Below are 24,987 nucleotides of genomic sequence, written 5' to 3'. Positions count from 1 at the left end.
GATGTGCATTATTGATCGCTTTCAACATGTTGGAACAATCAATTCAATTTTTCTTAGCCCAAGAAAGTTAATCACTTTCTAACAGGCTGCTAAAGCTATCTCTGTCTATAAGATCAAATCGCGGAACGTAACCAAGTGCACCTCATCTGGTCGCTCACTCCGCATCATCCACTAACCTAGTAGGATCTGAACTCTACATCGCCAGTGATCCTCATACTATAAAGAAGCTGCAAAGCAAGTAAGAAGGCGTAGGCAGAGAGAGATATTGGCAGCAACTCTAAGGCATGCGCCATGCCAAGTTGGTAATGATGGGTTATAAGCACAGCAGGTTTAAATATGTAATCAACGTACACTGGCCACTGCAAGCTGAAGAAGCACTTATACAACATTAGCCTAGCTTCTTGCACAAATTGGCGGTTCTGCGACAGGGAGCTAAAAACTCCAGAACACTTGCTAATTGACTTCATATAAGCCATCCTCTCTGGAGGTCCTGAAATCCATGTTTCGAAAAAGAGATCACATCAACGTACTAGCAGTATGTTGGACTTTATCAATATACTGGAACTAGGTGAGCCTTTGTGATTTAGGAGAGGGCACAATAGACTAAGGTCGCGCTGTAATGCTCGTCTATTTATTTAGTCTCATCAGGTTTCATTCATACTAATTTACTTCACGAAAAGAACCCCAAATATTCGTTTTTCGCCACAGCCACACCGTTTTATCTCATGAAGCATTTTATTCCAGTTTATATACAATTTCTATGAAGTGTAAATTCCGTAAACTTCATATCTAAAACACAAAAAGTAAATTTGACGGAGCCATCTGAACGCATAACTGTTAACATATCTAATGGGCTTGTTAACATTTATTACTGCAGTCTATTACTTAGCCACCCCGGTGGTTGGCTTCATGCAAAGCGACCCGGGAGACCATTTATTTGTGTCATCATAATCATGCCGCAGACAGGTCAGTTCTAATTCTGATTGTGTTGTTGATGAACTTTGATGAGTGACGCTTTGTTGCGGTCAGCTTGAGATTTCAACTTTGCCAGAAACAAATAAATAATGCTTCGTTAAAGCATACTCAAATACGTAGGTTGCCTTGTATTTTCGAATTTGGCAATTCTAATAATACAATCATACAATATACAACGTTATTGTAAAGTCTGATATTCTTGATGTTAAATTACATAGTCACAATGTTTTGGCAATTTATGAGCGCTATTTCCGTAGTTTATAGAAACTTAAAATATTCATCTCTGCCAAAAAAATGGAACTAAATACTTCGAAGTGGATTAACTCAGCAACAGTTCTTCGATGAACTTACATAATTCAAATTTTCACGATGAAGCTCCATTGTGGACCACTGTTTACCGATAGTATGGCGAATGTAATAGAGGTCGTAGATCACTGAAATCTTATTCCTGGAAACTATTGTTGCTGTGCGACAACTAATATTGCAAGATCGTCATATGACCTATCGTGAGATTGAAACATCTACGGGTACTACTAGTAAACATTAAATATTGCAGGATTTGACTGTAAAAAAAACACGTCGAATTCCACAAAATTTGTTAATCTCTCAAAAAGTCGCGGGTCCATTGGTCGAGAGATGAAACGTGGTGTTATTCTTTAAAGCCAGAATATTAATAGCAGTCGACTGTATGTGTGTTTCGAAATGAGCCGAATCAGAAATTCAGAAAAAAATTATTGGGAACGTAAAGGGAATTTCAAACTTAACCTTCCAGGAATTTGTGTTATACTCCTGAAGTATTGTTTTGTATGTCTTTGTAGTCAATCTCTAAATAATGCAAGCTATCCTCGCCCTTCTGACTCCAGCTTAGTATTCGAAAGGAATTCGTTTTGAATTCTAAAGCAGCTCAAATCTGGATTTCCTACAGTATTAAAAACTCTTCAAGCGAAAAGTTCAACCAATTGAATTAAAAGACTTTCAGAAGTTAAATGTAGCCTTCTTTACAATGCAAACTTCCTTTAACTGTAATGAGTTCAGGCCGACTGTCATTCGCACTTCCGAAATCCGCTTTCTTAATTCTCTTTTTCGCTTATTTGCTGAGGTTTTATTTAATTTTGTTTTTTTGTCGTTCCACTTTGTGTTACATTGCCTACTTCTTCTCGCCACCCTCTATTTTATGACCTTTGCACTCCGCATGAATCTCGCACTTGCCTCTGTACACTCAGCCATTTAGTCTCGATTAGTGTGGGTACGTATGTGTGTGGCAAAAAGTAATTTTCTTCCGGATAGCTGTGTCGTGCAACGTAACAAGTATTGCTGTCAGTAATTTGGCGGAAACTGGGGGACGTGCTGTGATTTATTTGAGCTAATTTATTTATTTTTGCGAAGTTTTTAAATAGCGCAATTATTTTAATTGCAAACCACTGTCTTTGCTCATATCCAAGGCACGTAGCGTCGAAAATAGTCTTTGGTGTTTCTTATTACTTTGTAGATAAGTGTATGAAAGAAATTACTTTATTGTTTGAAAACAAATGTTTATTAGCATTAATTATTCAATACTTTAATTGCTTGCTAACAGTTTATTTTATGGGTAAGTCTCCACATTCCGAAGTCAATCGTATTATGCCCAAATTTAATCAAATAAAATCCCTAAATACGTCAATTATTATCTAAGAAAAATTAAGAATAACTAAGGCCAAGTTTACGAGACCGATTTAGAATTACTGCCGAGATTAAATCAGAGCTGCAGAAACATTTAGTAATGATATTTGAACTGGAGCAGTTAAAATCAGCGTAACGAGAAGGGAATGCTATGATGAAATCCTGTGAAAATTAAAGACCGGAAAAATGGAAGAAAAAAGGGAAAGTTGGGATAAAAATAATTTCAACTGAACCCAAACCAAGTGGAAATTTGCAATGATTTCTGACAAGTTGAAGTTTGACCTTACTGGTCATGATGATTATTAAGCAGTTCGTCGTAGACGTGGTGAACGATTCACAAAATTGCATTATTCCGGGCACTCGCTTGGTAAGTTAGACAATGCAAATTTTTCATTCCCGTCATTTTTATACGCTTGCAACATGTTGCTACAGAGTATCATAGTTTTGTGCAAGTAACTGTTGTTTGTATCAACTCAGGATAATCAGTGTGATGACAGAGTTGAAATTCGAGTAAATTGGGATATCTTGATGAAACTTTTGTTCTTGTGTTCTTTCTCCAAAAGGTAAGTGGAATCGAGCTAAAACAACGCCTACTTCCCATATAACACCATTTTAAATTCCATTTGATTCTTTCACTTTCTAGTATACAAATCAAGAAGCAATTAGTATAACGACATAAAACTTTGCATTAAAAGTGCTTTTCAAATATGTCAAAAATTATGCAAACCAAACCAAAATTATTCAAACCACTAACTTCCGAATATGTGGACTCCATTGCCTATTGTTGACATTTTACAGATATTATTGGCCAACTTGTAAGATTTATAGTATGTTTTTGTGTTACAAAAAGGTTGAATAGGGTCAGTACTTCCCTTGGCCCCTATGTAAAAATTTACGAACTTCCGGGTAACTTTATACCGCATATAGCGGCTAATATTAGAGTTATCTTAATAAAAATTGAGCGAGTGTTGTTTCCAATAACAATGCATATTTGGGCTTAGAACGAATAAAATATAATGAAAACTTACCATAATTTTGGCAAGTTGCTAAAGTATAAAGTATTTTTTCTCATTTTCTTACTGGATAGCAGCGGGTTCTTTCTGCTTCTCCTATACTAACCACTGTTATCAATAAAAAGAACTCATAATTATTTTTGCATAATACGTAACAACTTGGGCGCTACTTCTTATGATATAGAATACCTATATGAAATTATAGTTATCGAAAACGATGTAGAACTTGGTGAACTTTCAGTAGATTAAACTTTTAAAATCTTGAAACGTTTTACTACAGAGCACACACTTGAACATAATAGAAATAGATAAAAAGTGAGTTATCATTAAGGGGTATTCTAGTCAGGAAATTAAAAAAAAATCGATTTTTTTTTTTATATTTGCAAAGTTTGATTCAGACTTCCCGACTATTGCAGCGTTTTCCAGGCTGAGGTTGCAGCCATCAAGGTAGCAGCAGACATGCTGCTCAAAAGAGTGTCTACCTTCAGGGAAGTGACCATTCACTCAGATAGCAGAGCGGCGATACTAGCCTTGAACGCGTTCACAGTGCGTTCAAGGTTGGTCGAAAAGTGTCTGGCGTCACTGCCTCTGGCGGCGAGTGCTTTTATTATAAGACTGGTGTGGGTGCCGGGCCATAGCGGAATCGTAGGTAACTGCAAGGCTGATGAGCTGGCACGGAAAGGCACCCTAGAATCGCTATCGGTAGAATGGGAACGGGTAGGTGATCCTGCATCCTCCTGTTCTCTACTACTGAATGGCTGGGCCTCGCGACTGCTCGGTCAGCGATTTTCCAGCATTGGTACCTGTGCGGTCGCAAAGGCCTTTTGGCCCAAGATAGACCGCAGAGGATCTGGTGATCTCTTTGCCCTCAGTAAGGCTAGCCTCTCATTAATGATGGGGCTCCTAACGGGCCACTGCCCTATTGGGATACATGCTGTAAGACTGAAAATCTTACCGGACGCCGCATGCAGAAGCTGCTTGGAGGAGGATACAGTAGAAACCAGCCAGAACTTCCTTCTTGACTGCCCTGCTTATGGGAAGTCAAGACTTAAACACTTTGGGGCACATAGCTTCAGAACACCCGCCGACCTGGCGGGCATAGAAATTAAGCGCCTCTGCAGATTCGTATTGGATACTAAACGGTTTGCCGATATCTAAGTCCGAACACGGGAGTTCGTTTTTCAATGGCTTCACAAAGGACTAATTCTACTAGTCCATGTGCGATCTCTTGATCAGCCATCTAACCTAATCTAACCTAAAGTTTGATTATTCAAGAATATGTATGCAAGAGGATTTTTCAAAATTCAAATTATTTTCGGAGATATAGACATTTTTCTGACCCGGCATCCAAACTGGTTCGATCGGGACTGAAACCTTAAACTCGTTTTTCTCAAAACAGCCTTTTTCAAAACGATTCTCACTATTTCTCAGGTTCTACTCGAACGATTTACTTGACATTTTTATAGAGTCTTCTTTGTAGGCTCGTCTATGGTTGGAACTAGCCCCCAAATTTTTAATTTTATTATTTTTAAAAATTCGAAAGAGTCAGAAAAGTGATCCAAAAACACTTTTTTTTTTTAGGCAGTCGCCATTTTGTGAAAATTTTTTTTCCCACTTTTCCGTAGTTTCGACCATTGCGACATTATTCTAAATTAGTAACCTTTTTTTTCTTTTTGGTTTCAGATAACTAGGAGGGTTGAAATCATGGGCATGGTCACGTGGAAATTTTTAGAGACCCTCCAATTCGTCAGCTCATAATTTTTGAAATTTTTTACTTTTTTTAGTTTTTAAGTTTTTTCTCAACTCTTCTAAAATTAACAAATAACTTATAAAAAAAATGGATACTAAAAATATTAATTGCCTTTTTTTACAACACTTTAAAAATTACCTGAAATTCTTGCTTCTAGACTAGTATACCCCCTTAAATGAGCAGGATGAGGAGACTAGTTGCATTCCTCACTTTAGCTGTCTGACTCTTTATCCATCTAGATCGGCTTATATAAAAAACCGTTATGTGTACAAAACAATTTTGCTCTTGAACAACATATTTCCTGAATATCAAAATGACACCTAATTTTTTTTAACCCGTCCTGAAAATTACTTCTTACGGTGGTATATATTCGCCAAAGCGAGACCTTTTCAAGTTCCTAAATAAAAAAGAGCTGCTTAAACTGAGATATCTTCGCCAAATGGGACCGTTGTTTTTTTAATTCGGTTCTGAAGGCTCTAGTGAGTATTAATTAAGGACCACAAAATAATGATCCACAATTTTCTTGAAATATATTTTTAAATTTGAGAGACAAAACATTTTAATCTGAAATTTACATTTTAACATATACAAATTTTTCTGTACTGTTCACATAATGAAATATTGATATAAAAACTATTCTTCCGCCTACATGATTAATAATTTATATAAAGTTTGCGATATATCACGATTAAATTGAAATATTTTGCTGTTCCGCCTTTTCGACCAAATGCCCTGTTATTTTTATCATTCACTTCTATATTAAAATTTACATTTTAAAAAATCAAAGGAAATAAATTAGTGTATAAACAACACTTTTCTGATTGAATTGTAATAATGAAAACCAAAGCAAAGCATAACAAGCTGTTGCCTTTAACCACTACTTGACCAACAATAAATACACAATACACAAGTCCTAGTAAATATTGACTACGCACAGCAGCAGATGTGCAAAACACAACTTTACCACACATGAAATTTTGCAGCTATCTGCATGAAGTGTTTTGTATATACTCGTATGTTAACATGTTTACTTTAAAATATTTACCTACGATCGCACTTGCAACATGTTGCATAAACACTCGTCTACTTCAGTAGTATTTGCACAGCTCTAGTTAGAAAGCAATGAGATACAGAGGTTCTCCTAAAATTCACAGTATGTAAATTACCTATACCTTTATTAATATTCTATACAAACATTAGTACCACATGTGGATTGCCAAAGGCGTGGAATTCTATCACTGTTTGAATTTCGGTGATGTTAAAAATAATATTCCTAAGAATATTTCAGTGCGAAAAAATTGAGTGAAATCAACCACTCCTACTTCCCAAATAACACAATTTTAATAAATAATTCTTTCCCGTATACAAATCAAGCACCAGAGAATATATTGGGTTCAAAATGTGCCCAAATGGTACCTTTACAATACGCTATCTAAAGTCTACAATTGCGCATTATCAGATAATAATCGTTCACGTTCCATACACCCAACATACATATGTGAACCTACGAGTATGACTATGTGTGACTTTATATCGATAATACCCGTTACCTAGTACAAAGGTTTTCGAACTTCAAATCGAACTCAAAATCTTATAAAAATTTATTTATATATTATTATTATAATATTATTGGATACATTATATTTAAATGCAATAAAAGGGTAAAATTTTAATGAATTACCCCAGCGTCCATTTTACATATCGTAACCTTAAATGCAAAATAAAGTATCATCAAAAAATTCGAAATTGATTCTATTATTGATTACGCTTAACTACTTCAAATTATATACATAATATTAAATATGTTCAACATTTTCTGGTTATGCGGTCATATATAAACCAGTTTTAACCAATATTGATATTTTGTTTCACTCATGTTCCATTTTATTCCGTGTTTCATTCATGCCACTGTAAATTTCTGAAAATGTTGTTACGTTAATTTGCATTTCAGGTGACGATATAATGGTTATCGTTATTTTAGCAGACTTTATCGATTTTCATATTGCAATTAGTCCAGACCCTCTCTTAGCCTAATATTATGGTTTCTGACTTTCCACTTGTCTTTAAGCCATTTATGTTGGAAAATATTTGTGTCATTCCAAAGTTTTCATAAACACAATTTGGTTTAGTACGTAATATGGATGATATCGGTCTATAATGTGTTTGAAGGACCTAACCCTTCGATTTTTTCGTTAATATGAACAATGTTTGTCTCCGCGCGCACCCCGCCCGAAAAAAGCTCGCATGAGCAAGTCGAAGGTGAAAACGGTGATTATTGTCTTTTTTGATAGCCGTGGAATCGTCCACAAAGAATTCCTTCCACCAGGGAAAACTGTGAATCAAGTCTACTATTGTCAAGTACTCGAAAGATTGTCTAAACGAATCAACAGGGTGCGTCCAGACATCGCTCGTAACTGTATCCTTCATGACGACAACGCGCCGTGCCACACTTCCCTCAGCGTGTCCCAGTATTTGACCTCTAAAGGGATCGCCGTGTCGCAACAGCCGCCATATTCGCCCGACATGTTATCCTGTGACCTTTTTTTGTTTTCTAAAACAAAATCGGTGATCAAAGGAACCCATTTTGAGTCGTTTACGAACATCCAGGCGGCCGTGACGAGGGTAATCGCGGATATCCCAGTCGAAGCGTTCCAGAAATGTTCCGAAACATGGAAAACGCGCTGGAATCGCTGTATAGCTGAACAAGGGGACTACTTTGAAGGGGATAGAAGAGTTGTAGATAATTTTCAAATATACAGTTTTTATGAAAACAGTCTCATTACTTAATTGTCATACCTCGTATGTACTAATAGCTATGGTAAGCTTATAAAAAGTAGTTCAATTAGTATTTCATAAGCCACTCAACTCATTTACCGTAAATTAATATTCAAACGCTTTCGAGTGAAAAGTTCAATTAAATATCTTGGAAGCTCTCTTGAACTGTAATGAGTTCAGTCTGATTGTAACATTTGCACTGGCCGTACCCGCTTAATTTAAATAGCTTTTCCTCTTATTTGCTGATTTTATTTAATTTTGTGTTTATATCTCTCATCTTTGTAAGCTTGGTTATTTTACTGTTACATTGCCTACTTTTGCTTGCTTCTCCCTCTGCTTAAATATCAGACTTGCTATATCTATATATATCAGCCATTTAGAGCATAATTTATTGCTGATTTGACTGGCGGGTGTGTGTGAGGGATAGTTATTTATGATGGTGTGCGGCACATATGCACATATAGATATATATATATTCTTCTTCTTCTTCTTTACTGGCGTAGACACCGCTTACGCGATTCTCTTCGCTTCGTGGCGCCAATTGGATATTCCAAGCGAAGCCAGGTTCTTCTCCACTTGGTCCTTCCAACGGAGTGGAGGTCTTCCTCTTCCTCTGCTTCCCGCGGTGGGTACTGATTCGAATACTTTTAAAACTGGAGTATTTTCGTCCATCCGGACAACATGACCTAGCCAGCGTAGCCGCTGTTTTTTATTTCGCTGAACTATGTCAATGTCGTCGTACAGCTCATCGTTCTATCGAATGCGGTGTTCGCCGTGGCCAATGCGCAAAGTACCATGAATCTTTTGCAGAACTTTTCTCTCGAAAACTCGTAACGTCGACTCATCGGATGTTGTCATCGTACATGCCTCTGTACCATACATCAGGACGGAAATAATGAGTGATTTATAGAGTTGGTTTTTGTTCGTCGAGAGAGGACTTTACTTTTCAATTGCCTACTCAGTCCGAAGTAGCACCTGTTGGCAAGAGTAATCCTGCGTTGGATTTCCAGGCTGACATTGTTGGTGGTGTTAATACTGGTTCCTAAATAGACGAAATTATCTACAACTTCAAAGTTATGACTGTCAACAGTGACGTGGGAGCCACCAGACCCATTTGCGTTGCTTCCTTGTTCAGTCTGGAGAAAGCAGAACTAATGGTGCGGGTGTTGAGGCCAATGATACGAATATCATCGGCATACGTCAGCAGCTGTACGCTCTTATAGAAGATTGTACCTGTTCTAAGTTCTGCAGCTCGAATTATTTACTCCAGCAGCAAGTTGAAGAAATCGCACGATATCGAGTAGCCTTATCTGAAACCTCGTTTGGTATGAAACGGCTTGAAGAGGTCCGTCCCGGTCCTGACGGAGCTTTTGATATTGCTCAACGTCAGTTTACACGGCCGTATTAGTTTTGCGGAGATATCAAATTCAGACATCGCGGCATAGAGGCAGCTCCTTTTCGTGCTGTAGAAAGCAGCTTTGAAATCGACGAAGAGGTGGTGTGTGTCGATTCTCCTTTCACGGGTCTTTTCCAAAATTTGGCGTTTAGTGAAAATCTGGTCGGTTGTTGATTTACCAGGTCTAAAGCCACACTGATAAGGTCCAATCAGTTTGTTGACGGTGGGCTTTAATCTTTCACACAATACGCTTGAGGAGGCTAATCCCACGGTACTTGGCGCAGATTGTGGGGTCTCCTTTTTTTTGAATTGGGCAGAGCACACTTAAGTTTCAAGCATTGGCCATGCGACCATATTCTACAAAGAAGCTGATACATGCTCCTTGTCAGTTCTTCGCCGCCGTGTTTGAATAGCTCTACCAGAAGGGTAATTGCTATTCGAACTTCTTCATGGTCAATGGAACGTCTGCTTTATCGTCATTCAGTTCACCATCTTCTGGTTTGTTTTGTTACATTAAATATATGTTCGGCTTTCATTTTTTAAATGGATTTTCAGAGTTATTCATCTGTCGCTTGTGGCGGAACCTTTCTAATTTATTTGTGCGGGCAAATGTTGTTATGAATAAATTTGTTCTATAAGCTTACCATAAATGCAAAATTAAATGGGTTGACCCAAAAAGAATAGCATTGCCTTGAGAAACACACAAACCTCTTCGCTTGTCCAAGCGTTTTTTAAGCAAACTCAATGTAGTGGTGGGTGGTTTCCTTTCAACGCACTTGCAGTCGGTTTAGGATTTCTTTCGCATATGTTGGGATTTTTTTTTTGAAACTCACATACGCACCGGAATATATTCGGAAATTCTTTGTATGCACCTTTTTCAATAGTGTAGTGAAAGCACATGTAACGCCAATTTTAGAAAGAACGTTTCAATGTTGGTAGAAAACGGTTCCGGACCCAAGTCATGATGAGTGTTAACTAAAAGCAGCGGGAGGCAAATATAATGTTATCTACGGAATTCACGATGATTAGTTCCATGCGCATATACAATAGTTAGTATGTTGTCTTGCTGTTCTCTCAGCATTTTCCTGTTCCCGGTTTTAACACTTAGATGAGTATTCAAACCTCTTCCTCTATTATATTCAAGCAAAATATGTTTGCCAACATCGTTAAAAGACTTCAGTATTAAAAGGCAAATTCCATTAGTCATGTGTATTCCCTTTTCTACTCCCTTCTCTACTCCCATATTCTACAGGCACAATGGCTAACAATTTAAATATTTAAGTGAAACAACGAACACCAAACCTTCAGAGCCTAAAACAAACAGATATTGGTGTACGCTTTTAAGAGAATATAGTGAAGTAAGGTATGATAAGTGCAAGTTCACACACGAAGACTTTAGTTGCTCAAACTAGTAATTTGTAGGCGAGTTGTCAGTGCTCGGCCCACCAAAATGTAGTATAGAGAGTGGTGTTAAGAAGTGCAGTAAAATATAGTAAAGCTCGCATCACTGACGACGAATAAAAAAAATAAATTTAGAAATAGAAATGTATTCAAAAAATTGTGAAATATTTCCCTCAAACATTCCTTGACTTTGCACGAAAAACAATATATTCAAAAAATTGTGAAATATTTCCCTCAAACATTCCTTGACTTTGCACGAAAAACAATTCTCTTTAATGAATTTAAAAATAGAGTGTGAGTACACCAAACAGTATTCTAGTATATATTCCGCTTATAGTGGAAATGTCAGAGTTTTTAGAGGAACTTTCTATATTCTTTCTCAAAAGTGGGTTTTCCTTCGTATGTGCGTCATTTAGCCATAAGTTTAAGTTCTTGCTTTTGGTTGGATCAGGTCATAATCGTTGGCTTTGTCGTGGATAGATATTCATTCTTTGTGTTACCCATTATCCTCTAAAGTGAATAAAAATACCCTCCTAAAGCGACGAAATGTTTTAAACGTACCACAAATTTATAAAAGGGATTTATATCAATCTAAGTCACTTTAATAGTTTCGCTAAAAGTGTGTCTACCGGAATATTGCAATTTCAGACAAAAGTCCAGCAATGGAGAAGTAGTGGCGTGATTCAACCTCGCCTTCCTCCATGCAGCTTTGGCAAAGAGCGACCGACGTTTTCAGACATGCATTTGAACCTATTGGACAGTGTTCAGCCAAAACACCTACAGCACGGAGATTGGCTTAGATAAGTGAAGAAGAAATTTCGAGAATCCATTACTGTTTACACTGGGTCATATGGATCTCGCAGTCGAATAAGTTCTGGTTGTTGACTAGCGCTTGCCGAACTCACTGGAGGTCCAAAGGTTCAACGCCAAAACGCAAGAAGACATCAAAAAACCGACTAGTTTCCAATCAAATAAAATTGGGAAAGAGTACCCCCTCTAGCAAGGCAGGTATAATATGGAATATGCTTGCTTGACTAGTTTTGAGCATAGAATCAGCGATCTCAAAGCCAGTATAGCCGCTTGGCTATCGGAATGAATGCATACCTTTTCGAAGAAAACTGCAATTCGGTGCAATACAGCTACTGCTACCTTGATGACCAAACAACGAACCCATTAAACATTATTGGCTTAACAACGCTTTCATAGAACCAAAACACCAGTTTTGGTTACAGGCCCCACATTTTTCCAATTGCGCCTCTACAACAATAAAAAACGGCTGATGTCTTCCTCATTCTCTGCTCGAACGTTGGCGTCTAACTATCAGAGCTTTCTATCAGAAATAAGACATACATTCTGTCAAATAATTACCTGGAAATTCTCATTTTAAATTATCCCTCTGAGAATATTTCAAATTTTTTTTCCCTGGTTGGCACAACTGTCAACCACTATTCTGTTAATTTGTATTGCTATGTGTCATTTAGTTTGTTTACGGCGTCATTAGGAACAAGTCAACCTTTTGTGTGCGTTGCGATTTTTACTATGGATAAAAGCATTGAACAAAGAGTTTGTGTGAAATTTTGTGTTTCAAATGAAACTTCTTGCGCCAAAACGTTGAAAATGTTGAAAAAAGCATTTGGTGATTCAACCATGTCGAAAACTCAAGTTTAGGATGGACTTCGATTTCTTCAACTGAAGAAAACGTCGACAAAATAAAGGAGATGGTGCTCGAATATCGTAATTAAAGTTTGCGAGAGATAGCCCAAATAATAGACATGTCTCATGACACCGCTAGTAATATTTTGGTTAATGTTTAGAGTATGCGGAAAGTCGTAGCGCGATTGGTGCCAAAAGATCTGAATTTTCTTCAAAAACTGAATCGCAGTAAGGTGGCTGAAGACATGCTTGAATGCGTAAATTCAATGGGCGTTTGCAAAAACACAATCAACCTGGAAATAAGAGACACCCTAATGCACATGTGCATTGTGCTAATGGGTTTCGTCAGCTTAAGCAGATTTCATTGAGGGGGAGTAGTGAAAACATTGGTTTCATTATAGAAATTGTGTAATGTAATGAAAATCACGCGTCTCAAATTGCCTTCCCTCCGAAAATTAACTCTGTCAAGTGGGCGTATCATTGCGGATTACTTACACAGGGCACTGCAGGGTGTTTCACAGGAAAACTCTTCACATTGTTAGGATAGCATGCTTTGGTGGAAACAGCGTAAATTTTCGAATGTTAACATGTATTATTACGCAACTGCAATGATTTGTTTCTCTGAAGTGTGACGGTTATTCAAGAGAAATACCGAAAGTACATATGTATGTAACGATAAGCAGAATGCTTGTTTTAAGCATTAGTCGGGCTTAATTGAATTTTACGGTATTTGCGCAGAAAAGCTGCTTTTTGGCGCAGAAACATAATGTAGCTACTAATAGAGGGGCATTTCGAGGAATCCAGAATGAAAAGACTGACCAGCAGTGAAATTTGGCCGTCAGAAGTGAATAAGAATACCAAAAATAACTGTTTTTACTCAATGAAGTTTGACGGCTTTCAGATCAGATCAAGCAGAGAGTTTTTAGTTACTACACTGGTGACAGAAATAATTGAAGCTGATGCTTTGGCATATTTCAAGTCCTAAGAAAAGTCTTTATCATTGAAGTACTATTTCGCGGACATTGTTCAGGGTAAAAATATGTTCATATATGCTTATTTGTTGTACGCAAGCAGGCGAGTAAAAATAGGCGGAAATCGCTATTTGCAACAAAATATATACCGATTATTGAATAATATGTACTCGTATAAACATAAATTGGCAAAAGCATGTAAAACAATATCAGTTACATTCTTTCAAAATGTGTTTTTTTATTTAATAATATAGCAGCCGTTCAATAGCTTCCTTGCTTATTTTTACTTGAGCTCTTACCCTTCATGCGGAGAATTTGGTTTCATCCCTTCACCATATTCCTGCTGGGTAGTTGTAGTAATCCTCTTTCGTACACTGACCGCAGAAACTACATTTACAATAGCCGGGAAAACATTACGCCTGAAATATTGTAATTTTCGATTACTTCAAATGGGTTTGTGTTATTACTATAATCTACCTAGAGAAGTGGATGTACGTATGTGTATGCTATTTACCATTGCAATGCAATATTCGCATTTGTAAGATCGTATATCCTGTATATACATACATACATACATACATATAGGAGTCAACCGAGAGTTTGTTTAAGCACTTTATATACTTGATATAGAATAGATATTAAACATCAATTCCTATAAATGGAATAGTAAACATACATGAAAAGACCAACATTCCATTTCTTTTTAATTTTACAAGTATAATTGCAATAACCACGTGATAAGTCTATTTTTGAATGTGTATGCATATACCTACCTGCGGTTGGATGGTCTTGACAAAGCAACACGTGCGTCACGCCAATTCAAGTTTATTTGTATGCATATTTGATATTACATGTCAATCTCGTGTAAGCTTAACAAAAGGCTGCAGTGCGTATACGCAACAAATTCATTTGCATGCTATCGCATAGTAGAGGAGGTGGATTTACAAAAAATCCAAAAATTGGAAAAATCGAATATGGCAAAAATGTTATTCGGATCATTCTTAAATATTGCCTATGAAACTGTGAGTCTACAACCGGTTTCGAATAAGCGATTTGTAAGGCGAAATTTAGTTTTCGGCGATTATAAACGCTTGTTTCTCACTTTTGAAATATGAGAAATAAATTTAATACCTACATACATGGTAATATTCTTTTGATCCTTTGTCGGAATTGTTCTTATCAGACAACTACAACATATATCTGCCATACAACCATTTACTCAGAAATTATATTTAAATAGAAACTAAATCAGAAGACAGTGCATTTTTGTTCTAGTTTAAAATTATGGATTTTTCAGTTCGGTTTTCCAAAGCCGTGAACGTCAACTATTTTTGTTAAATTAAATTTATTTTACGACTTACTTACATGATTTTTATATGCTTTTTCTTCTTACTCTTAAGGCATTACGTCACAGAAAGGTGGTTGGCGTAAAGCAATCATTATTACAAAATTGATTTAGAAGAGAAAGCAAATTTTTTACCTTTGGCTCCCACAGTCACGTTTCATTTTGGGACCTATGTAAATAATTTAACAAAAAACAACTTACATCATTATCAATTACTTATTAAATATTGTGGTATTACAAACTTTTTGAAAGGGGTTAGTTAATGAACTCGATAAAAGCTTTTCGAAAATTCGGTTTCTAAATATAAAGAATCGATTATTTACCTTGTTTTTAAGTAACCTTTGAGTAGATACACTCACAACCGCTGTCATGTTTATTTAAGCAGTCAAGGTAAACGAAGTACATGCCAGTTGAGGTCAGTGCAGGTCTTAATGAGTTGATGGAAAAGTTCAAAATATAAAATCCCCTCACCCACTCCCTTCTCCTGGTGAAGATCATCAGTATAAAAAGTTTTATCTGAGAAACCCCCCGACGTCAGCAAGAAACCTTCAACCGATAGTTGATATCAATTTCCTCTATAGAGCTTTACAATTGCAAGGAAGATGTTTGATAATCTCCTCTTTTTTACCTTTTTCTACCTCCTTACAGCTTCTACAAAAGCCGTTTTAAAGCGTTCATCGTCTACTGGGATATCTGTATATTCGACAGTAAGCTGTAAGTACTCCTTTTAGAGTTCTTACATTATTCCTTTTAAATTTTAATAGTCAACATGTGGGCCCCATACACTATTCAAGCCACGTTTGCCTGCTGCTTGGTTTCTAATTTTGCTGAAAAGACGCCACCTCTTTCTCTATTATCCAGCTTCTATACGCCTTATCGCGTATTTAATTTTTTTTTATTATAGTCGGCCTTACAATGGTTATGTAATTCCAATGAGCTATCCAAGGCGTTTTTTCCCATTTGGGCTCCCTTCTTTTACAGGTGTGAAATGCTGGAGCATCTTTCTTTGGCTCGACGTATGTGTTTGGTTTCCATGAGAGCTTCCTATACAAAATGAGAAGATTTCCTTGCACTTTATTTCGATGGTTGAGTTTGTAAGGCAGCTATACTCTTGATGAGAAAAGGATGTGTGCAAATTCTGAGATCGATATCTCACAAACTGAGACAGAGCTCAGAATAAGAATTATGATCCTGGTCGTGAGCAGTTTTGGAATCAGGAAACTAACATAATTGTTAATCTATTAAATGTAGTACTTATTTTAAAATTTCGTCTGTTCGTATTTTGAATTGTAGGCCACTTGATTTGTCGGTATTTTGATTGTCGGAATTTAAAATTTCGAAATTGAACCCTACAAGCTGTTTTTTTTTTGTACCCTCCTATGTTAACTTGATTTTAGGCCGTCAATAATAGCCCACCACAAAAGTTGACTTTAGCCATGGAGATGCCAATCATCAATTCCTATCTTCACAATGCGAGCTACATAAACATATGCACATTCTTATGTCTGAACACAGCTTTCTTCAAAGGCACATTGGAAAATTGCAATGTTGTTAGGCAATGTTTGTTCTCTGTGGTCATACCAATTTAGTGTGAATTTCATTCCTGCATTCTTACCATGCATACATAGATAGATATGTCTACAAATCCCACTTAAATTGAGTTCACTCATTTGTTTGAGTTTCCCTTTTAGTATAAATTCCAAGGCTTGTTTTCTCAATCGGTGTGTAATTAACCAGAAAACACTGAGGAAATATAACTGTGAGCAATTATTTCGTGATTAAAGGCAAACTGCTCGATTGGTCACTTGGACAGATGGGAGTTGATTTTCAGCTTAACATCATGGCAAAATAACTTCAAGGAATGCAAAAAATAGCCTAGGGTTAATTTAAACACACAAGAACATACTTTTCCGAACAACCTGAAATTTGTTGCAACTGACTTGCTGCTCCTCTTCTTCTACTTTATTGGCGTAGACATCGCTTACGCAATTATAGCCGAGTTAACAACAGCGCACTAGTCGTTTCTTCTTTTCGCTACGTGGCGTCAATTGTATATTCCAAGCGAAGCCAGGTCCTTCTCCACTTGATCCTTCCAATGGAGTGGAGGTCTTCTTCTTCCTCTGCTCCCCCCGGTAGGTACTACGTCGAATGCTTTCAGAGCTGGAGTGTTTTCGTCCATTCGGCAAATACGATTTAGCCAGTGTATCCGCTGTCTTTTATTTCGCTGAACTATGTCAATGCCGTCATATAGCTCATACAGCTTATCGTTCCATCGAATGCGATATTCGCCGTGGCAAACGCGTAAAGGACCATAAAACTTTCGTAGAACTTTTCTTTCGAAAACTCGCAAAGTCGACTCATCAGTTATAGTCATCGGCCAAGCCTCTGCACCATATATCAGGACGGGAATTATGAGCGACTTATAGAGTTTGGTTTTTGTTCGTCGAGAGAGGACTTTCGTCTTGTCCTCGTTCACTGTCAGACCCATTTGCTTTGCTTCCCTATCCAGTCTGGAGAAAGCAGGACTACCGGCGCAGGTGTTGAGGCCGATAATATTAATATCATCAGCCAGCCAGCAGGCTGGAGAAGTGCTCCCTCCATAATTAAACTATGCTCTGGGCATCGGTGTCTAAATCACCTTGGGTATGCTCTGGTCTTGAAACCTTTCGTAAGTCGCCGCATCTTTTCGTAGAACTTTCGAGCATTACCGCTGTCGGCCAGCTTGTCAAGTTCTTCGTACTCACGTATTTTGGCATCTCTCTTTTTTGTCTGCAAATGCGTTTCGTTTTTCTCTTCAACTCTCGGTATCTCTCCCATCTCGCACGTGTTATGGTCGATTGTGACGTTGCGACGTAGGCAGCCCGTTTTCTCTCCGCTGCGACACGGCACTCCTCATCGTACCAGCTGTTCTTTTGCGTTTTCAGGAAATCAATGGTTTCGGTTGCAGCTGTACGTAAGGAGTTAGAAATGCCGTCCCACAGTTCCCTTATACCGAGTTGTTGACGAGTGCTCTCAGAGCGCAGGAGTGCAAGCCGAGTAGAGAATCGTTCGACTGTCTGTTGTGATTGCAGCTTCATGACATCGAACAATCCTTGTATCTCTTGACGTGCGTTTTTTGCTGTACAGAGGGGGGAGGCGTATCTTCGCTCCAACAAGATAGTGGTCCGAGTCGATGATAGGACCTCGGAGCACACGCACATCTAAAACACTGGAGACGTGTCTACCGTTGGTGGTTTTTCGATCCGGAGACAACCAGGTGGCTTGATGATTTTTCTGATGCTGGAATCTAGTACTACAAAGAATCATATTTCAGGCCCCGACGAAGTCGATTAACCTCGACCTGGCGGGTGCAGCTCTCATAGGTGCGCTCTAGCCGCTCATAGAAGGTATCTTTGGTCACATCTTCCTTCTCTTCCGTCGGAGCGTCTCACATTGACTAATATTTTTGTTAAAAAACAGTTTTTTTTTTTCTTGTGAATTTGGACAACAATATTATGTACCGGATCTGGATGAAATCGGTCGAGCAGTTGCTGAAATATATGATTTTACCTATCGTTAAATGTTTATCCCAGCCTAGGGTGTAAAATTTAAAGTGTCTGGCGTATTTTCTGATTGATTTATCGCTCTTCAAGTAGTTTTTAAAAACACCGTAATATGGGAATTAAACGGGGCTATCATCCGATTTCATCCGTTTTCACACTGTCGGTATAAGTTCCTTGAACATTTTTCATGAGCGAGTTTGCCTATTGCAGCTTTCTTATTAAATCTATTAGAGGGCGGTGCCTCGAGCCGTTTTTTTTTTTCAAAATTTAGCCCGCATATGCCCCTAGGTTCTGTTCTCCTCTGTGCCGAATTACAGTGCTGTACTTTATTTTAGTTGTGTTTTGTGGGTGTGGCAGTGGTCCGATTACGTCCATCTTTTGGCCAAGAAACAAGATATCTTAATTTTTACTCAAGTTACAGCTTGCATGGACGGACGGAAAGAGAGTCAGTCACACCGACTTTAATGCGTCCCATCATCATGATCATTTATATGTGTATATTATATACTCGTATATGTGGAGGCTACGCCACGCCAGTCCACAGCTGATTTTACCGACAACACTCATTTACCGTCTCAGTCCAACGAGTCTCACACACGAGCCACTACGCGGCGTGACGATTCAATGAGTCGGCCATTACGACACCGTAGAAAGCAGACATTCCAGCCACGCACAGACGACTCACTCACTTCTACTTCAACCACTTAAGGGAACGGACCACACGTATAGTGCTCCGCCGTACTTACATCCAACTTAGTCATTCAAACACAATAACGCAAAATAACTATTTTAGAATAAAATATTGTAATAAATATAGTGTATTAATATAGTCTCCCCTGTATAGGGTCCTGCGCTGGGTTTGGGACCCGTCACGTAAAAAATACCCCTCATGAAAAGGAAAAAACAGACTTGCTGTTATTGACTCGGCTATAATCGCGTAAGCGGTGTCTACGACAGTAAAGAAGAAGAATAAATATAGTGAGATTCTTAATCAATAGACACTTATATAATAATTCAGAACACGATTATACCATATATATTATATAACTCAACTATACTATTACACTCTTTACTCAACAAGTTGCATGAGTATAAAAAAATATGGCAAAATTCTTTAAGCCTCTTATTAATACCATGGATCTTATCGCGCTTATGCATAGAAAACGTCTATGACCCTATGTATAAAAGAACAAAACGTGATTAACCAACTTTCTTGAGCTAAGAAAGCTGTGGGTGCTAATGAAATTATTACAAAGGCGACGATGTGGAATTAACAATAATAAGGCGGACTGCAAAGTATGGATGGTTGAAAAATTAGACAAGGTTTAGCTGAACTTAAGGAAACAAAGTGTTTCTGCGAATTTCTTGTTTATACAAGTTTTGACGTCTCGCCTCACGTCTTTAACAACGACACTATCAAATTGTTGTTATTTGTTGGTTTGTGTTGTTTTGCGCAAAAGATAACTTTTTATGCAAACGGTTGTTGTTTTTTTCGTCTTCGCCTTTCTTTAGATTTTGACGTAACAAATAAAGCAAACATTTTCTTGGGGCGGAAATTAAACTTGGAACTGAACAAGAAAAGTTCACTTCAACAAGGACAACAGCAGTTTCGATGCACTAAAGAAGAATCACATAGTTTCCTTTCGAAGCGTTTTTTGTTCTATTTAAAGTGCAGGGGATTCTTAACACTACACTTCTTCCTCGATCGAAAAAACAAATAAAGTAAAGTCCAAACCACTGTTTTCAGACCAGCTGGCAGTGTTTTCTACGAATGAAAATAGAAAATGGGGTAAATCAGTATAGCCAGTGCAATGTCATAAACAATTAAATTTAACAAATTAACAAACTTTGAAAGAAAATATCAAATAAGATGAATTTTGACGCGCGTGAATCGAAATCAATCAATCATTGCACAGAAAAATAATAGTACGAGGTTTGACAATTAAGTAATGAGACTGATTTTTTTTCCGCGCTTGTGGTAAATCTGTGACCTTGAAATTCCCTTTTTTTCGGCATCCCTCCCTTCTCCATTGATATATCTATCATTGGTCTAGCTTGTTTAGTTTGCCTGCTGCGTCAAGTTAAGTAGACGTGTGTTTGTAGTGCTCGTCACGAAAATGGAAAAACGAAATCAAGAGCAACGCGTCGCGATAAAATTTTTCGCTAGATTGGGCGAAGCAGCTTCGGAAACGTACGCTAAATTGTAAGAGTGTATCGTGATAGTGCTCTAATCACCCACAAAGAATTTGTTCCACCGGGGAAACCTATGAATCAAGTCTACTATTGCCAAGTACTCGAAAGATTGCGAAAACGAGTCAACAGGGTGCGCACGGCCACCGCTCGTAACTGGATGCTTCATCACGACAACCGACGTACCACACCGCCCTCAGCGTGTCCCAGTATTTGGCCTCTAAAGGGATCGCCGTGTGGCAACAGCCACCTTATTCGCTCATCATGTCACCCTATAACCTTTTTTGTTTCATAAAATAAAATCGGTGGTAAAAGGAACCCATTTTGAGTCGATTACGGACATCCAGGCGGCCGTGACGAGGGTACTCGCGGACATCCCAGTCGAAGCGTTCCAGAAATGTTACGAAGCATGAAAAAACACGCTGGAATCGCTGTATAGCTGCCCAAGGGGACTACTTTGAAAGGAATGGCAGAGTTGTAGAATAATTTTTAAATATACGGTTTTAATGGAATCAGTCTCATTACTTAATTGTCATACCTCGTACATATGAGTAAAGACTACGTTCTGATATAACCGAACATTTTACGCCAACGTCATTTCCGACGATCAACACAGGGTTAATACTATCAAGTATGGTCCAAATATTCTCAAACTTGTTAAAGGATTGAGTCACGCCCACTTTTTCAACACTATCAAACTGCAAATGCTCCCACATACTTCAATGCTCTTTACCAAATAACTGATTCGAGTTTTAATTTCGGACTAAATTCTAAGCCTATATATCTTTTTCAATTAATCGTCAGTCGCTGATCTGACCCCAACTCCCATTGCGTCCCGTTCGGGCTTCGGTTTCCTCCTCTCCTCTGGCTTCTGGAGGCTGTGGGTCATCCGTCCTGGCTTCGTTCGAGAGGACCTTAAGAACCACTCTCTATTAGCCATGGTTGAAACAGTAAGAGGACCGATGGACTCCTTCTTCAGGACAATCCTTTATCCTTTAGTATAACTCTGACCAGCTTATGAATACCGTAGTTGTCAATTCACGGCACTCTTACAGCTTGAAAGTAGGCCCACTGATCCCTCATCCTCGCTGCTGCTAAGCACTCGTCTCTCCCACTCAAGTGTGCTGGCATGCTGTGTAGATTCCTAAAAAGTCTGCTAGAACTGTGGCGTGTTATTATCTTTCCTATTTAACGGCGTTCCGACTTCAGCTTCCTTGTCGCCTTCGCTTGCTTTCTACATACGATTTTGTGTTGTTAGTGGTCCTCTTTCAAAGTGAAGGTTTTTGCTGACTTCTCCATCGCACCAAACAGTGACCTACACAAAACATTATCCGACTGCGAGATCGGTTCCGACCTATTTAAACTGCCCCGAAAATATCGGTGTGGATGCATGTAATCAGTATTCACTTTCCCTCAGCCTCAATATATTGGATGTAGTGCTTTCCGACTTTCCTCTGACATTTACCATTTATGATCAAAGTGTGTGGTAATATTTAAATTAAGTGGATAAAAATAATGAAACTAAGCGATTTTAAATCCAATGATATATGTTATAATATGTCAATCAAGTTTTTAAACTGTTCACGGTCTATTCGAACAAAGAATTTCAATTCAGCAGTTTAGAGTATTTCTATTGCTTTCTTCCGTGCAATTTCTGTATTCAGATTTCAATTTTAGTCGGTCGCCTTTAATGCCACACACAATAAATTTATACTTCTCAAGCTGCACATTATTCTACTACCAAATTTTCAAGCTTTCCTGATTAAGACGTCCTGCATGTTAACTTTTTCTGCTTACCTACGTATGTATGCCCGATCAAACTAGCGCATTTTAATGAACTAGATAAGATTGAGATTGAACTTTTACCGCATATTGGCTAGTACCGAAGTTATAATAAAGATATGTATATTAAATGGACCTTTTCAAGTCTCAGTTTTTTACCTTGGTTCGAATTTGCCGGAATGAAAATTTAAGAAAATAGAAGACTACTCTATTTCCAAATTCACTAATGAGCCTACTCAATGCTACTTAGCTCTTCTAAAATTCTTTGTCTTTTCTAATTAGTCATCTCAATGCTAATTTGCTTGATAAAGAGAGGCCGTTGACCACTGCCGCACTCAATGAAGGAAAAAAATAGTCGCGCATAATTTATTGAACATTTATTTAAAAAGTTGTATAGGACAAATGAGATATGTGCTATTACGATTTATTACGAAACCTTTGCTCTAATTTCAGTGTAAATGTGAAAAACTTTTAACTCATGGACACTTTGAAAAAATACTTCTTGAAGTCGCAACAACGTGGAATTGAGTGGAAGCTGGAGATGTTTTTCCTTAGCCACATGTGATGGTTGGTTACATCATTGCATTTTACATAGTGACCGCAAATATTCTCAGATATGTATAGATAATTTCAATAATGATAGTTTGCGGTTGAACTAAAATAAATGAATTTATCTCTTTTAACTTGACATACCTTAAAATTAGTATGAAGGTGAAGTAGTCGTACACAACTAAAAACAAATAAAATATTGATATACTATATTATGTAGAATATACTATGCTTGTGTTCATAACCTCTATGATGATGGTGTGTAGTGCTCACTCATAAAAAAGGAAAATCTCTATTATTTTAAAATAAGAATTAGAAAGATAAGTTTTTTGGAAACGGTTAATATATTTTGCAAGACGATTACTGACGGATATTGACAAATAAAGGCAGAAAAAGTATAACTTTGGTTAAACCGAAGCTCTAATACTATTCACAAATAAAAACTCCCTGTAAAAATTTCTTTTGATCGGTTATATTGTATCTATCTACTATAATGCCTCGATCTGCACAATTATATTACGAGATTGTGCCGTTATTTTAAGCACTAATCCACAGCACAGGATGGAGTCTTATGTAGAAGTTCACACAAGTGCGGAAAGTTCTCTGATCGCCATTCACTTGGGAGTGGCCAGAAACGATTCTTTTACATATGACTCAAGCAGTTCACGACTTCCGATCTTTGACCAAGTATCCTCTGGGTAGCCTAAGGACATCCGTTTGAAGGCGAGCTAAAGTGAGAGGGCGAAACCTTCTCTCCGCATGGTTGTGCGCTGGGTTTGGGATCCACCACGTAAAAAAAAGTACCAATGAAAACTAAACGACAGCCTTGCTGTTGTTAACTGGGCTATAATCGCGTAAGCGGTGTCTACGTCAGTAAAGAAGAAGAAGAACCCACAGCAAGTTTATTGAAGACAGCTTGTCAACGCAGAAAGCTTACGCATGAAAAATTTCATTCTTTCAAAAATGTACATATGTAAAATATTACAGTTAGAAGTTTTAAATATCTATATAAATAAAAATGAATCGCCAAAATGTATGTACGCTCATAACTTTCATACGACTGAACCAAATTTGATAATTATTTTTTTAAAATGTTCGTTGAGGTTCAGGGAATTCGAATAATTGCCGGAAAATCCCTAAAAACAGCTCTTTTCTTTTTCCCATACAAACGAATGAATGTTTGTTTATTAGTAACGCTAAGGGAACGACTGAGGCCGATGATCATCGGCCTCAACAACCGCGCCGTTAGTTCTGCTTTCTCCAGACTGAACAAGGAAGCAAAACGAATGGGTCTGGCAGTGAACGAGGGCAAGACGAAATATCTCCTGTCATCAAACAAACAGTCGTCGCACTCGCGACTTGGCACTCACGTCACTGTTGACAGTCATAACTTTGAAGTTGTAGATAATTTCGTCTATCTTGGAACCAGCGTAAACACCACCAACAATGTCAGCCTAGAAATCCAACGCAGGATAACTCTTGCCAACAGGTGCTACTTCGGACTAAGTAGGCAATTGAGAAGCAAAGTCCTCTCTCGACAGACAAAAACCAAACTCTATAAGTCGCTCATAATTCCCGTCCTGCTATATGGTGCAGAGGCTTGGACGATGTCAACAGCGGATGAGTCGACGTTGCGAGTTTTCGAGAGAAAAATTCTGCGAAAGATTTATGGTCCTTTGCGCGTTGGCCACGGCGAATATCGCATTCGATGGAACGATGAGCTGTACGAGATATACGACGACATTGACATAGTTCAGCGAATTAAAAGACAGCGGCTACGCTGGCTAGGTCATGTTGTCCGGATGGATGAAAACACTCCAGCTCTGAAAGTATTCGACGCAGTACCCGCCGGGGGAAGCAGAGGAAGAGGAAGACCTCCACTCCGTTGGAAGGACCAAGTGGAGAAGGACCTGGCTTCGCTTGGAATATCCAATTGGCGCCACGTAGCGAAAAGAAGAAACGACTGGCGCGCTGTTGTTAACTCGG

Source organism: Bactrocera dorsalis, chromosome 5, assembly GCF_023373825.1.
Source record: "Bactrocera dorsalis isolate Fly_Bdor chromosome 5, ASM2337382v1, whole genome shotgun sequence".
Taxonomy (NCBI): Eukaryota; Metazoa; Arthropoda; class Insecta; order Diptera; family Tephritidae; genus Bactrocera; species Bactrocera dorsalis.
The sequence above is the reverse complement of the archived record's forward strand: the minus strand, read 5'-3'. Positions refer to the sequence as shown.